Source organism: Pimephales promelas, chromosome 23, assembly GCF_988280905.1.
Source record: "Pimephales promelas chromosome 23, fPimPro1.hap1.1, whole genome shotgun sequence".
Lineage (NCBI taxonomy): Eukaryota > Metazoa > Chordata > Actinopteri > Cypriniformes > Leuciscidae > Pimephales > Pimephales promelas.
The window spans coordinates 26,734,488-26,746,102 of record NC_142791.1 but is presented as its reverse complement, the minus strand read 5'-3'; the positions used below and the strand labels follow the sequence as shown (position 1 = coordinate 26,746,102).

General features: G+C 36.0%; 1 long non-coding RNA gene across 1 annotated transcript in view; it reads right to left on the bottom strand.

Annotated features, from left to right (window-relative positions):
- Positions 1 to 527: 527 nt before the first annotated feature.
- LOC120481669 (uncharacterized) overlaps positions 528 to 11,615 on the bottom strand; it is a 34,095-nt gene continuing 23,007 nt past the window's right edge. The window contains exons 2-3 of the long non-coding RNA XR_016149609.1: positions 10,857 to 10,940; positions 528 to 675 (exon numbers count right to left, since the gene is read on the bottom strand). This is a non-coding gene — a long non-coding RNA (uncharacterized LOC120481669). The remainder of the gene's footprint in view (positions 676 to 10,856; positions 10,941 to 11,615) is intronic.

Genomic DNA, 11,615 nt, shown 5'->3' with positions numbered 1-11,615 from the left:
TAAAAAATGCATTTTATTATTTTATTGAGTTAATATTAAGTTCCCCTGTCAGCTTTTTGAGAAATGAATTAATTGCATTTTATTTCTTTTAAACACACTCTAAAAAATGCTAGGTTATTTCAACCCAAATTTGGGTCAAATATGGACAAACCCAAATTCAGGGTTAAAATTTAAAATGACATTTTTAACCCAACATTTGGGTTTGTTCATATTTTACCCAAATTTGGGTTTGTTTAAAGTGCATATTTCAGCCAAATTTAAGACAGTTTTAGGCACTTTTAAGACACCATGTTATTAATATTCATGCTGTTTTTGTCTGTGACCCTGCAGATAGACAACTCTTCAGATTTCCACAACATTTCATGTCAAAACATAAAGTGTGTGGAAAAAGAGCTCTGATATCGGCTTTCAATATCAGCCTAAACGTATGATATTGGTGATTTATCTTGTATCCGCTGCAGAGCAAACACAACACACACGCGCATGAAGTGCATCAGTGCACACACAAGCTCACAGAAGCTCCTCACCTCGACGGCGAGGGGCAGTAAATAAAGATTTCAGAGGGGGATAGAGGGTGTTGTCAGGACTGCGGGCCGCTGGGACGTCTCTCCGTTCCTCTGGTTCACTGCATGCTGGACGAGATCCAGACGTCATTGCATAAGGCGTGATGTAAATCTGCAACAGACAAACTGTATTTATACACAGAGCACTCGGCACGACTCGTTTATATAAGTGGCGTGTGAAACTGCGCGGCAAAAAATGTGCATTTTTGTCTTGTTCTCCAGTACAAATATATGCATTCGATGATGTTGAGTCGTTTATGCTTAATAATATTAAAAACAAGTGTATTTTTCTGACCACATTGGGAGAAATATTCTCTTGTTTTCTTTTATCAAGACTTAATGTTTTAAGTCATTTTGCTTCTCAAGTAAATGCATCTTGATTTACAATTTTTTTTTTGCAGAGTGAAAGAGAAAATCTGTTTGATATTTCATCTTTTACTGTTTGCTGAAGGGCTGGGGGTTTTTTTCCCCTCTAAATTTGTCATGCGGGAGCAAACGGTTTAACACATTAGAGGAGAGAGTCAATTGAGTCTTTTGTGAGCCATCTGGAAATACCCGACTCAACAAAGCTTCGGCTCTGGTGCCGTATATCAATGAGAGAGACACAGTTTCAGCTCCGCCACGGGCAAAAGACGTCTCAAATTATCAGCAAAATGGAGGATTTAAAGAAACATGAATCATTTTAGAGCATGTTTAAAATACATAAATACAGGCAGGAACAAAATAAACTCGACTGCTTTTAAAAGGCATTCTGAGGGAAATAAGGAGCATCTTATTGCTCTTTTATACCTCAAACTGGAGTAATGTCTCAGGGAACTTCTTTAAACAGACATAAAGTATGAGTACAAAGCTATTAGAATCAATTGAGTTCATATAGAGCACAACAGTCGGGTTCTGGAAGTAAAAAAACTCCTCATTCATTGATTGATTTTTAGCTCGCTAACTTACAAACCTTTAAAGACAGCCTTATTGTGAGGTAAGAGGTTGTTAATCAACAGTATTTGCTTCTGTTGAAGCCGTCAGTCAGCGTTATTTGAACCTAGTTTTAAAATAATCATGTTTAACTGAGGGATACATGGTGAAAAACTACATTACCCATGATGCAGTGCAAAAATTCCACCAATCAAGTGTCGCAAACAGCAAAACTGAGCTCTTTAGCTCCGGCCACTCTCATGAAGCACACTCTCCAAAAAACTTAAATATTTGAACACATATTTTCCAATTAACTTAAATATATAGTTTTTATTTAATCAACTTTTTTTTATCTTTTAGTTTTTAATTTGATTATGGTGTACACAATGCTTCTTTTACCTCTTATACCCTTATGGTGCGTTCACACCGGACGCGAATAGCGCGTCAGGTGCGAATGATTTTAATGTTAACTCAATGCAAAGACGCGTTACGCATGTAAAAATTCCTGCGGCGCGAATGAGGCGTAGAGCACGGCACAGTAGACAGGAATACCAACACTATCTCACGACCAATTCGTACGAATTTGACGCATGATTAAAAAGTGTCTAATTCGTACCAATTCGTATGACCTCACTCGTACTAATTCCTACGATTTGTCTAAACCCACGTGATGGTTAGGTTTAGGGGCGGGGTCAGGGGTAGGTCATTCGTACGAATTCATACGAATTGGCCAATTCGTAAAATATGTACGATTTAGCAAAATCGTATTAATTCATACGTGTGAGGTCGTATGAATTGTTACGAATTAGCCACTTTTTAATCATTCGTCGAATTCGTACGACTTGGTCGTGAGATCGGGTTGGGAATACACCTCATTCGCGCGTGAATAACGCGAATTGAGCGTCTGGCGCGTTAAGTGCAAATGATTTAGTTAGTGCTATTTGTGCATTGCGAATGATTTAGTTAGTGCTGTTAGTGCTATTGTTTGACGCGAATTTGCACCTGCCGCCCGAGTTGAAATATCTGAACTTTGGAGTCAAATTCGGGCCACGTTAACCAATCAGGAGCCTGCTGCTTGCTCACGTGGTGAAGTGTTTGGATGCTTCAATAAATTATTTTGTAATTTGACTAAATTGTGGCTCTGATGCGGGACAACAAGTCATCAAACTGGGCACGGGAAAACAAACGGTTTGCCTCCGAACCCGATCTCACGACCAAGTCGTACGAATTCGACGAATGATTAAAAAGTGGCTAATTCGTAACAATTCACACGACCTCACTCGTACGAATTAATACGATTTTGCTAAATCGTACATATTTTACGAATTGGCCAATTCGTATGAATTCGTACGAATGACCTACCCCTAACCATCACGTGGGTTTAGACAAATCGTACGAATTAGTACGAGTGAGGTCGTACGAATTTGTACGAATTAGCCACTTTTTAATCATGCGTCGAATTCGTACGAATTGGTCGTGAGATAGTGTTGGGTGGACACAAATATGGCGACGATGATCCTCACGCCGCTGTTCTGCTCTTCAGAGCAAATACAGAGCGGTGACTCTCTCTGAATGCTCGATCAACATAAAAAAGATGGCCGCCAACGAATTTCAATTCTGACGCGCGTGATGCGCGTAAATTTCGCTTAAAAGTTTTGTTTTTACGCACATCAGTTTCACTCTTGACGCGTGAATTAACACAAAGTGGTGAAGCGTCAAACTAGACGCAGTAGACGCAACTGTTTTGAATAGAATTGAAATTCGTTGGCGGCCATCTTTTTATGTAGACGCAACCGTGTGAACGCACAGTTATACCTACTTTTTTTATTCAAATCTAGTTTGTAGTGTTATGATTCACCTCATACTGTAGCTGGTTGACTTGGTTCATCATGGCTTAGATAATGCTTCAACAAATACTTTTTTATGGGAGAAATGAATGGGAAAAAAATACTTCCGGAACCAACACTGCTCAAAAAAAAAGGGCACTAATGCACTCGATCGAGGTTTGATTGATCTTGGTGAATCTCAGCACAGTTTAAGATCTCTTCTGAACATCTCATGTGAATTACATACATTCGGAAAACTGCTGGGTTGTTTCAACCCAACTTTGGGTCAAATATAGACAAACTCAGTCATTGGGTTAAATTTTTAAATTACATTTTTAACACAAGGTTTGGGTTTGTCCATATTTGACCCAAAACTGGGTTAAAACAACCCAGCATTTTTTAGAGTGTATTAATAAACAGGAAAATAATGATGCATAATTCATATGTAAATGAATATACATTTCCACCAACTATCACTTTATATCTCTTCTTCCAGAGCGAGTCTATTATCAGAGTAAAGGTCAGGCGAGTAATTTAGATCCTGGTCTCTTCTAGTCGTTTAATGGGATTGTCTGGCCAGTGTATGAGCAACAAGACTCGGTAAACATCTCAGGGCAGCTTGTTTGCAACCCGCACAATGACCAAAGTCAGAAGGGCCTCGGGTCACAGAGATGTGCTCCTCAGGCGACCCCGGCGGCCTGCGAGATGATGGAAGACGCGCGTTGTGTCGCCTGAAGCTCATTCTTGATTATAGAGCACAGTTGCGCCATAAACCTGCATTTATTTCACTTCAAATCCAGTTTGCACAAGCTTAAAGGAGTACTTCACTTTTAAAAATAAACTTTTGCTGATAATTTCCTCACCCCCATGTCATCCAAGATGTCCATGTCTTTCTTTCTTCAGTCGAAAAGAAATGAAGGTTTTTGATGAAAACATTTCAGGATTTTTCTCCATATAATGGACTACAATGGGAACCAAACGGTTCAAGGTCCAAATGAGAGTTTCAGTGCAAACTGCAAACTGTTCAAAGGGCTTTAAACGACACCAGACGATGAATAAGTGTCTTATCAAGTGAAACGATCGCTCATTTAAAAAATGAACAAATCTTTTTTCGAGTCATTTGGTTAATTCAATGAACGAAATTAACCAAATGACTCGAAAAAAGATTCATTCGTTTTGATGAATGACGCAAATGCACCTCACAGAGAAAAAACGTAAACTTTTTTAATTTATTTTTAAATGACCCACTAATCAATCCATCCATCCATCCATCCATCCATCCATCTATCTATCTATCTATCTATCTATCTATCTATCTATCTATCTATCTATCTATCTATCTATCTATCTATCTATCTATCTATCAATCATGTATCTATATCTATCTATCTATCTATCTATCTATCTATCTATCTATCTATCTATCTATCTATCTATCTATCTATCTATCTATCCATCCATCATCTATCTATCCATCCATCCATCCATCCATCCATCCATCTATCCATCCATCCATCTATCCATCCATCATGTATCTATATCTATCTATCTATCTATCTATCTATCTATCTATCTATCTATCTATCTATCTATCCATCTATCCATCCATCCATCCATCCATCCATCCATCCATCCATCCATCCATCCATCCATCCATCTATCTATCTATCTATCTATCTATCTATCAATCTCCTTGCATCTGGTTTAATTCTGAGGATCAGAGGTGGTGGGAAAAGGCTGTGAAAGACCAAAATGATGGTTTTTAGTCCATAAAATGTTCCAAAGTTAATGGACTGCTGGGGGAAAAATGCAATAATAAGAAATGCATGATAGGAGCTCTTTAAATGTTCATCTAAAACACTCGTTTCCCTTTTGTTGTTTTCTTTTAAACTCGACCCTCTGCCTATATACAACGAGAAGACAAAACCATATGGTTTGATGAAAAGTTTTGTAGAATGTGCACGGACCCTCGAGAGAGAGAGTGTGTGTGTGTGTGCTTTATGGCTCTGTCTCATGATTACAATGTGAGGTATAATTGCAAACACATGTGAGCCATTTCCATTCGCTGCGATGAAATCATCGCATGAAAAAGGGCGAGAGAGAGAGGGAGAGAGAGAGAAAGGGCGAGAGAGCAGACAGCTCCCCCCAACATTCCTTCGTTCCCTCTCCGCAGCATCTTGAGAGGTCGGAGGTCACCGTGAGGAGATCAATGCGATCAGACACAGGAGTATTGTTTCAAAAAGAAGGAGACATGAGAGGCTGCCTGCAACAGGAATCCCTTCGGATCAAAAGGCCGGCGAGAAAGTTGACGGAATTCCTCGGATCCTCCATCTTGACTTCCTAAGCAATCAAGCATTTTACAGGAACCATTTGGCTATGATCAATTCGCTGGCCCATACACCCTTTGAAACGGGATTAAATGCTCTAAATAGGTCTTCGCTTCTCAAAAGCCGAACGAGCGGAAAAGTGCTTTTAATCTTGTGAAACTCTATACGGTCCATTTGAGGCAAATCTGCAGACAGAAGAGGTTAAAGTCGGTTTAAAAAGCTAATCATCTTCAGCGCTATATTGCTACTGACTGGGGCCTGACCAGTTGCATCCCATTTCAACCCAGGAGAACCAGCAGATCTGTAAATTGGTGTTTAGCAAATAAAAGCTTTGAGTGTCATAAAAATGCATGTTATTCATTTGAAAACGGCTTGAAGTTGAGTACGTGTTGACATCTGCTTTTATAAAGACACTTAAATATTCACCTGGTAAAATAACCCAACAATTAAAGGAGTAGTTCACTTTAAAAAAAAAAAAAAAAACTTTTGCTGATAATTTACTCACCCCCATGTCATCCAAGATGTCCATGTCTTTCTTTCTTCAGTCGAAAAGATGATTTTTGATGAAAACATTCCAGGATTTTCTCCATATAGGCAAGGCAAGGCAAGGCAAGTTTATTTATATAGCACATTTCATACACAATGGCAATTCAAAGTGCTTTACATAGAAGAAATTAAAATAATCAAAAGAAATCAGAATAATTAAAACAGTTTAGAATAAAAAATAAGAAATAATGAAAGATAAAAAATTATGATAAAAATAAAATACAGTAAATTAAAACTATTTAGAATAAAATGAAGTGCAGTAACAGTCGGACGAACAGTGGCACAGTGCTCATTCCGTAAATGCACAGCTAAACAGATGTGTTTTGATATAATGGACTTCAATGGGGTCCAAACGGTTCAAGGTCCAAAAGACACTTTCAGTGCAACTTCAAAGGGCTTTAAAGGACACCAGACGATGAATAAGCATCTTTTTTCCAAGTAATTTGGTTAATTCAACGAAACAAAATGAACGAATTGACTCGAAAAAAGATTTGTTCATTTTAATGAAAAAGTTTGAACAGGAGAGTCACGATCATCACAGAACAGAGCAAGGCGAGCATTTGAGCTTATAAAACTTACATTTTCTTTTTTTATTTTTTAAATGAGTGATAATTTCACTTGATAAGACCCTTATTTATCACCTGGAATCATTTAAAGCCCTTTGAAGCTGCACCGAAACTCTCATTTGGACCTTGAACCGTTTGGTCCCCATTGAAGTCCATTATATGGAGAAAAATCCTGGAATGTTTTTTAATCAAAAACCTTAATTTCTTTTCGACTGAAGAAAGAAAGACATGGACATCTTGGATGACATGGGGGTGAGTAAATTATCAGAAAAGGTTTCTTTAAAAGTGAACTACTCCTTTAAGTACTAGATGAAAAGTGTTATTTCTGCACCAATAGAATCACCAATCAAACAGCTTTCCTGAAACGTCATTGGTCAGTCAAACACAAAGCCCCACCCCAAACTCGAACCATTGGTTGAGCAGCTGTTGCTGTCTTGAGCTGATTGAAATGTATATCTTATTTTTTATTATTCTTAACAACACAAACAAGGTACATTAACAAATCTCTGAAAATAACCTAAATTGTTAGGTTGGAGCTGGTTGAAAACGACTAGGTTTGGGAATCAAAAATCGATTCCTATTCTAGAATCGGATACTAAGGTCAGGAAATCGAAAACAAAAACTTGTTATTAAATAAAAAAATGGATTTCTCTCATCTATGTCTTTGTCCTTTGCATTTGAATATGACTTTAAACCGTTGAAGAGCAAGAAGACCCATGCATCATCATCACAGCGAATAGGTAAACTCACACACTTACTGCCTCATTTATGCTCATGCAAACTATCCTAACTCACACTGTCAGGGAAAATGTTTTTAAATGGAAACTGAAAGAGTTGCTGAAGTCATGGGACAGTGGTGTAGTTCACTTATAACCGATGTTTAGCTTGTTTAGGCTCCAAGAGATAATCATGATGAACCAATCGTGTTAGAATCACTTTGTGTAGTTTTTGATGGAAACAGGGTGATGTGTAGATTGCGTACCTTCGTGTTGGCCTACAAAAATGTCATTACTCCACGTGCTATATTGTTATTTAGTGTTTCTTTCATCAAAATTCACAACTAATTAGTTGTTTTGACTTGTGAAGCACCTTGGTCAACCTTGGTTGTTTTACTATATATAAATAAAATTGATTGATTGAACTAAAGTTTAGTGTACTCTTAAGATCTACACTACAGTTCAACTGTTTTTTAATGTTTTTGAAAGAAGCCTCTTTATGCTCACCAAATACAATTAAAACAGAAATATTGTTAAATGTTATTACCATTTAAAATAACTGTTTTCTATGGAAGCTTGTTTCCACCACTGAATAAAAAAAAAAAGAGTTGAAAAAAAATAAAGTTGCAATTGCGAGAAAAAAAGATCAAAAAAGAAAAAATCTTTTCTCAGAATTGTGAGATAAAAAATGCAAAAAATTGACGTAAAAACAAAGCAATTGCGAGTTATCAGGCAAGTCTAAGGGGAAAAAAAGACTAACATTTTCCCCCTCAGAATAGTTTATATTTCACAATTCTGACTTTATATCAATCAATTTTGACTTTATATCACGCAATTCTGACTTTATATCAATCAATTTTGACTTTATATCTCGCAATTCTGACTTTATATCAATCAATTTTGACTTTATATCTCGCAATTCTGACTTTATATCAATCAATTCTGACTTTATATCTCGCAATTCTGACTTTATATCAATCAATTTTGAGTTTATATCTCGCAATTCTGACTTTATATCAATCAATTCTGACTTTATAACACAATTCTTACTTTTTATCACGCATTTCTGACTTTATATCAATTACTTCTGACTTTATAACACGCAATTCTGACTTAATATCAATCAATTCTGACTTTATAACACGCAATTCTGACTTTACATCAATCAATTCTGACTTTATATCAATCAATTCTGACTTTATAACACACAATTCTGACTTTATAACACGCAATTCTGACTTTATATCAATAAATTTTGACTTTATATCTCGCAATTCTGACTTTATATCAATCAATTCTGACTTTATAACACACAATTCTGACTTTATAACACACAATTCTGACTTTATAACACGCAATTCTGACTTTATATCAATCAATTTTGACTTTATATCAATCAATTCTGACTTTATATCAATCAATTCTGACTTTATAACACGCAATTCTGACTTTATATCAATCAATTCTGACTTTATATAAATTTTGACTTTATATCTCGCAATTCTGACTTTATATCAATCAATTCTGACTTTATAACACAATTCTTACTTTATATCACGCAATTCTGACTTTATATCAATCAATTTTGACTTTATATCAATCAATTCTGACTTTATAACACACAATTCTTACTTTAAATCAATCAATTCTGACTTTATATTATGCAATTCTGACATCTCGTAATTGTGAGAAAAAATTCAGAATTGTGACGTAAAAAGTCGCAATTACCTTTTTATTTTACTGTTAGTTTTCTATATGTTGAAGTGTAATTTATTCCTGTGATCAAAGCTGAATTTTCAGCATCATTACTCCCGTCTTCAGTGTCACATGATCCTTCTAATATCATTTAAATATTACAATGATCTTTATATTATAATATCTTTTAGAATTTTTCTAATATGATGATTTGCTGCTCAAAACACATTTTTTTTTTATTATTATCAATCCTGAAAACAGCTTTTCATATTTTTGTGGAATCTGACTCTTTTATTTCAGGATTCTTGCATAGAAAGCACTTATTGTGAAATATCAATCACATTGACCCCAAACTTTTGAACGGTGGTGTATATTTGTACAATGAGACATAAAAAAGACGTACAGCCTGTCTTGGTTTTACCCAGGATCTTACTGAGCTCATCTGACAAACAACCATAAAAGACAGAAAAAAATTCTCTCTGTGTGTGCCGGCTTTAAAATATAGTTTGCACTGCATATTAAGCTGGGAAAGAGGAGAGTATTTCAACCTTAAAAAATGACACCCATCACCTTTACGCACTAATGTTTTAAATCTATTCCTGTGTGTGTTTATTCAGAGGCTCTACATCTCAGCACTGACCGCACTCATCACTCACATTCACGTTTTTCGCCTCTCTCCGGGCGAGTTTAACCTCGTTCTGCTGATTCTGTCGGTGTTCTTCCTCTCTTGCTTCCGCAGTGCTATTGATCCGAGTCTTCACCGATTGAGAGCACAAACTCAGAGCTTAAGTGTGTGGAGGTAGACCCTCTTTACCAGAGACAATTATCTTCACCTCCTCACGTCTCCCTTTAACATGCCTCTCAATTTCAGACCTCGCCTCAGGTCAGATCTAGAATGTTTTTTTTAAATGATAGTTCACTTTGAAATTAATTTTTTATATGTTTTAGTTTACCTCAAGGGCATCCAAGATGTAGATGTCTTTGTTTCGGCAGTAGTTTCAAGTTTTATATTTTTAGGTCAAACCGTTTGTGTCTGTCAGTCATATAATGGAGGTCTATGGTCACCACCTCAAAGAGCATGCACAGAGAAGTCCAAATTAAACATGATTTAATGACTCGTAAATGTAAGTATACAGTACATTGATGGCCTAAGACACGAAACGAGCAGTATTTATATCGTTTTTACCTCTTGTAATCACAGCCATGTCCAACTGATCTGAGGGCGCGGGCACTTTGTGGCTGTGGTTACAAGAGGTAAAACGATATAAATACTGTTTGTTTCTCACACAAACCGCTCGTTTCGTGTCTTAGTCCATCAATGTGTACTTACATTTACGAGTCATTAAATCATGTTTAATTTGGACTTCTCTGTGCATGCTCTTTGAGGTGGTGACCATAGACCTCCATTATATGACTGACAGATATGAACGGTTTGACCTAAAAATATCAAAATTGAAAATACTGTGGAAACAAAGACACCTACATCTTGGATGCCCTTGAGGTAAGATAAAACATACCAAAAATTAATTTCAAAGTGAACTATCCCTTTAAAGGGAATATTTTTTGGTTATTTGCTACTTAAAAGACCAGTTACAATAAAACAATTCTGCCATTATTTACTCACCCTCATGTTGTTCTAAACTTGTATGAACACAAAAGTAGACCAAAAACGACCAAAAACAGAATAAAAGTGTGAGAATCATACCGATATTTATCTTCTCTTCTCCTGAAGGTCTGAAATCTTCTGATCACATTCACACTCAAAAGTGGTGTTTTGACGCATCACATCCTGTTGATGCCAAAACAAAAATGAGATATGGAAAATGAGATGCAGAAAGGGGATCATTTCAGTGAATAACAACCTACATCTTGGTTTGTTAGTTACACAAAACCAGTATACAACTGAGTATAGTGCACAAGTAGTCTACTTGTATCATATCATTTTCTATAATGGCTAAAATAGCAACACTGCATAAAAATTAAGACTTTTATTCACTGTTTTAGATTCTCACATATTACTGGTGAATTTGCATTTATTTGTAAGATCTCATTCACACATTTTCGTACGACCTGCTCTTGTGCTTTTCCTATGAATCACATCCTACGAATTTCGAAATTCGTGAAATGAATTTTCTCATGAGATCAGGTTGAGATTGCGTCGTGAATATAAGTAAACTAAACATGACATGACAAATCGAATGTTTTCCTACTAAACGCATCATACAAATTCATACGAAATTGCAAACATCAGGTTGAGATTGTGCCTTGAGTATAAGCATAGAAGTTATTCTTATATTTTTATACATTAAAAATTTTACATTTTCCGACCAATCACAAATTCTATGAATTTATACAATTAAAAATTGCGTGAATATATTTTCTCGTGATATCAGATTGAGATTGTGTCTTGAATACAAATAAATTAAGCATGATGTTATACATGACAAATCATGTCTTTTCCTAC